This window comes from Pundamilia nyererei, unplaced genomic scaffold, assembly GCF_000239375.1.
Source record: "Pundamilia nyererei isolate P.nyererei 1_Seehausen unplaced genomic scaffold, PunNye1.0 scaffold00373, whole genome shotgun sequence".
NCBI classification, from domain to species: domain Eukaryota; kingdom Metazoa; phylum Chordata; class Actinopteri; order Cichliformes; family Cichlidae; genus Pundamilia; species Pundamilia nyererei.
This window is the reverse complement of record NW_005187774.1, coordinates 368,470-374,054: the sequence shown is the minus strand read 5'-3', so window position 1 is coordinate 374,054 and position 5,585 is coordinate 368,470. Positions and strand designations below refer to the sequence as shown.

At 40.3% G+C, this 5,585-nt stretch overlaps 1 protein-coding gene across 2 annotated transcripts in view; it reads left to right on the top strand.

The window, feature by feature from the left end:
- The first annotated feature begins 651 nt into the window (after window positions 1–651).
- Window positions 652–5,585, top strand: part of palmdb (palmdelphin b) — a 26,348-nt gene continuing 21,414 nt past the window's right edge. For both annotated transcript variants that reach the window (XM_005752706.1, XM_005752705.2), the window contains exon 1: window positions 652–737. The gene's annotated coding sequence lies outside the window, so the exon portion shown is untranslated. The remainder of the gene's footprint in view (window positions 738–5,585) is intronic.

The following is a 5,585-nucleotide window of genomic DNA, read 5'->3' as shown; positions in this document are numbered from 1 at the left end:
CCCCATCTTATCTTAATGACCTTGTAGTACCATATCACCCTATTAGAGCACTTCGCTCTCGCTCTGCAGGTCTACTTGTTGTTCCTAGAGTATTTAAAAGTAGATTTTCAGAGCCTTCCTCTGCCTTAAAGATGAAGCTTCAAACTTTCATTTTTGCTAAAGCATATAGTTAGGGCTGGACCAGGTGACCCTGAATCCTCCCTTAGTTATGCTGCAATAGGATGATAGCATGATACACTTCATTCACACTCCTTTCTATTCGCACTCGTCATGTGTCGATCACTGTCCTGTGCTTGCTCACAGCAGGTCTTCTGATGGTTGGGGTTTTCTCTGTATTAGTGTGGGGTCTATAGCTTGTTGTATAAAGTGTCTTGAGCCAACTGTTGTCATACAGTTGAAGTGACCTTAACTGAATTTAATGTAGGTTTAATTTCAAAAGATAAGTAGTGAAATTTACATTCATTTCACTACATGTCCGTTCCTCCCCGAGAGAGAAAATAAGCACGTGTTTCAAATCAGTCCCAGTGTAGGATAGAACGAGTCCAAAAGCACAAGATGATCTCCTCTCAGCTTGACTGTGTTCATCAGAGAAAGCTCAAGCATTGGCTGCCTCCAGTGTAGCCCTCCTTCACCATCTGTCCAATCAGAGGCAAACGCAGCCATGCAGAGCTGCCAGTATAAAGCTGCACTCAGAAACAGAGCAGAGCCCTCTGCATTAGCCTGCTACCCTCTCTCAGGTAGGTCCATTCACACACACACACACAAAGTTTACCTTTGTTAGAGTGCAGAGTCACACCACAGTATCGACTTCGTCTTCTAACATGGAAATGACGCTGTTTGTTGATGTGGACGTCGTGATGCTGCGGGGGGGTTAAACTGCCCTTGAGGAGAGATGCTTTTGTTCTTTATGTTGTTGATAGAAATCTTATTCTCAGTTGTGACTTGAGTGCTGACGTTAACTGTAAAATTCTACAGATTTCATTTAGCCTTGTAATGGAGTGTGCTTGGAGATATACTCACTCACAGTTGTTCTTATGGAGTGTATTGTGGTCTAGGTATAGGAAGGAGCCCAGTGTGTGTGTGAGGTTGGATGAGTGGCTGTGTTCATTTGTATGAATTCAAATTCAAAGATTTTTTCTTATTCTGCAGAAAGTGACACAGTAACATCAATGATTGGGAACACGTTGTGTTGCCTCATTTTTATAATGGTGAAAGAACTCTGAATAGAAATCATGCAGCTCATTTGTGTTTTCCTTAAGATGGATATAGGAATGAACTTCGTATGCAGAGACACGATACACAGTGCTGTGAAAAAGCATTTTGCTGATTTGTCACACTTAACGCACTTTCTGATCATCAAACTAATTTTAATATCTTAGATACGAAATGCAGTTTTTCAGTTAACAGAGAAAAAGGCTTAAAAAGGGAAAATGAATTCAGCCTTAATAAATGGTTCAGTGGGCAAAGAACAGCCTGTTTCATGAGATGACATCTGAATCAAACTGAAGTCATTTTGTTCATTTGAGCCCTTCAGAGGTGGAGCTGCTGGGTGTTTCAGACCATCGTCCTGCTCCATAACACAAGTGTGCTTAACCTTCAGGACATGAACTGTTGGAATGAGACTCACAGGTTTCTCACATGTCCATCATTTTCTTTAGATCGCGATGCTTTTTGACCTTTTGTTCCACTTCACTTTGTCAGAAAGGTTCTATGCAAGTGAGTCCACAGGTCTGCTAATAATCATGTCTGGGTGTAGATCCTGCCAGGCATGATGAAGGAAATCATTATTTAAAACTGAAATATGTAAGTGTGAGAAATTTGCAAATAACTAAGAAGTCATGAAAAGGGCAAATGTGTTTTCACAGCATGTATGTAATCATGTCTGTTGTGGCTGCCACCAACGTGCTGAATGCTTATTATTAACATCACGCGTGTTCGTCGCATCTCTGCCTGCCCTTACCCCATGTTGTCATGGCAGATGGCTGTGGAGAGATTTGTTATCATAAGTCACACGTGAAGAAGAAAAAAACATAATCGGAGCAAATATTTTCATTTCATGAGTGCAACTGCTTGTAACTTCAAAAACCCACGCATACAAGTCATATGCAGCGTGTCTGCTCTGTGCACTTAGAGAGGAGTCAGGTTTGACTGCACAGCTGTCCCATTCATCTGTACAGTATTACACAGCCTTCATGATTTTAAAAACAAAACGAGGATCAGGTACATCTAGCTATTGTAAACTCTGGTCAAAATACAGACATGTCGTCTGCAGCAAACACAGTAGACTGAGCATGAGAAACCTGCCCCCGAGTTCAACGGTTTTTACGATGCTTTTGGTATTAAAGTGAAGCCGGTGATAGATCAGGACATCCACACGTGCACAACACAAATAACAACGTCGTCAAACTTTACCTTCAAAACATCAACAAATCATCAAAAAGACACAAAGTTACTGATAAGTAGCACAGATCACTCTTTCACAATGGCAGATATTTCATAGAGAACTCTAATGTTATGTAGCATTAATATAACACAGTCTAACTAATAAAGTGTGGTGTGATTTACCCACAGTGAAATAGCTCCAGCTGTGGTTTACAGTTTAATGCCTCAACAAGTATATTTTAACACATAACATTTGTACTTCTACTTCAGTAAAAGTGTCTTTTTACAGAATGTACATATACTATTACAACTTTTATATAGGATTCGGGATAGCTGATCATCAGTATTTGATCAAAGTGTTTTCTGGCTCTTTATGGAAACAATAATTACTAATAAGCACAGATCAAAGCACTGACACAAACAGCTCTGTAATGATGGTCCTGTTAGTCTCTTTATGAACACTGTTAAGATTTTAAATGAACAAATACACAAACTTATCAAACTCAAATTAAAATAACTGTAAGAAATATTTGAGCAGTGACAACAGACAGCAGATCGATGGTTTCCCTGTGGACTGTGGGTGAAAGGCAGGACACCAGAGTGACGGATCCACAGACACGCTGAAGTTAATCTGCCGTGTAGTTGCACACAGATAACCACAACACATAAAAACCTAACACAAGTAGCACGCAGTGGCTACAAGCATTGCATGTAATTTGTTCTAATATCCTTCAGATTTACACATGATGACAGCAGAAACCTGTTTAATCAGACAAATGAGCTCCTCATCAAAGAGAGCCGGTCACACCGTCCTCTCCTGTTTCCAGATGAAACACTGGAGCCTGAACCCACAGACAGCTGAGCTCTGGAGCCAGATGTTTAGTACTCACTGGCAACATGAGCACGGCCTGTATCTGATCACATTTTTACAAGTTCAGTTTACTTAGTTAACTAAGAAACTAAGAATCTGTTTTCTTGCAACTGACTTGCCAAGCTGTCCTTTGATTTAATGCAGTAACTGTCCATCAAAGTGACCAGTTCCTCATTCCTTTGAGCTCGGCCTCCACACATTGAACATGAAGATTAAACTTCAGCAGCACACGCAGACACCTGCCTGCTTCTTGTTGTCACATGTAAAAGTGTGGATCATCAGTCCACAGCTGACCAGCCTTTCCTGATTCTGCTGTTTACTCACCAGTGTTTTTTTCTAAAGGTTCATCTGATGTGAATCCTATTGTGATTTATAAAAAAAATAAAATGACCAAATATTAAAAGCCTGAAAGAAATCTGTTGCTGTGATATAAGCTGAACACCACTGCTGAAAGACTTCAAGGCTTTCTTTTCTTCCAGATTTAAACCAGTCACAGGTGAGCCCTTTGTGGGAACGTGAACGTGCATGTGTCAAACCCCACAATTATAAATGAGACATTTAAAGAAGAACAAAATGTTTGAGACGTTGCTCAAGAAGTGTGGAAATAAATGGTTTTCTGATAAGTAGACAAAAACGCTCTTTTGTCTTTGTTTGGTTTTAGACATTTTAGCATTTCATTGTATTGAATCTAAATCCAGTAGTTGATCCTGCAATTGAATCCACGCTAAAGCACCTTAATGTAACTGATTTGGCGCTATATAAATTAAACTGAATTCATTGGTCTTCCTTCTCTCACCCCAACCAATCACAGCAGATGGCCCCGCCCCTCCCTGAGCCTGGTTCTGCTGGAGGTTTCTTCCTATTAAAAGGGAGTTTTTCCTTCCCACTGTCGCCAAAGTGCTGCTCATAGGGGGTCATATGATTGTTGGGTTTTTCTCTGTATGTATTATTGTAGTGTCTACCTTTCAATATAAGCGCCTTGAGGTGACTGTTGTTGTGATTTGGTGCTGTATAGATAAAATTGAATTGAATTGAATTTGAATTTATATTATAAATAATACACAAAAAAACAGAAAACCCCAACAATTAAATGACTCCCTATGAGCAAGCACTTTGGCGACAGTGAGAAAGAAAAACCCCCATTTTATCAGGAAGAAACCTCCGGAGCCATGACCGATGGGGATGAGAGGAGGACAAAGCCACTGCTTTATAGAGGTCCCATATATAGACAGTGTTCTGTATACAGAGGAGGACAGTTTGCTGATAAAATTTAAATCAGCAAAACAATGAATGAAGGAATGACTTTTCCAGAATCATCCAACCACCAGCGGCAGTGAACTCTGTTCTGGCCTAACATCATACTTCCTGTTAAAAGGGGGTTTTCTTTCCCACTGTCGCCAAGGTGGTGTATGGTAGCTGTGTTGGTTTTTCCCAACGATTACAATCTTTCTATAGATGCAACACATATATGGTGCTGATGAAATTCATCTGAGAGAACGTGAAAAAGAACAACACAGCTGGATTCCAAACATTTTTGTTCTTCCTTTTAAAAAAGGAAAAGGAAATTTGGAGATTTCACAAAATCTATCCAACACTAATCCGTGACTATTGTTGAATGTATTGTTTATACTAACATGAAGAATCTGATACCCATCTGTATCAACTGAATATAAAAAAATACACAAAGCTGTGCATCCAGTGGTCAGATAATCAGATAGTTATTTGTCTTGTATTCTCTGAGTGCTTCCAACACATGTAGAGTGTTACAGCTACTAATGAAGACCTAATTACTGCTTAAAGAGGTGTTGAAAGTGACAGTCAGACTGGACAGTATATCCTTGCCTTTTCTTTAAACACAAAGCTCATTGCTACAGCCAGGGATGGAATAAAAGTGATGCCCTTCAACTGCTTTTTAGTTTTAGCTTCCCTGTTTTCCACCACAGTCTAGGTTCTGTCACTAGTTACCTAACATTAGCAGTAACCATCCACAGACATTGTGCATTGTCTTAGATCCGGCTTGTGTTAAATCTATGACAGGTTTTAGTGTAGGGCCCCATGATGTAAATTAGACTTAATACATGTCGTGTTTCATGTCCACTTTGAGTACAGCACTGCTTCCAGTCACATTTAACAGGCTGCTGATGAGTTGTTGCGGGGGAGGTGGAAGTGGAGGAGGTGACAGCTGAGCATTGCAGTATAAGTGCCAGGCCTTTCAGTGGTTACCATGGCACCAAGTCTGTCGCATTCTTGTGTCGTTACAGGAGAGTGTGTGTGTGTGTGTGTGTGTGTGTGTGTGTGTGTGTGTGTGTGTGTGTGTGTGTGTGTGTGTGTG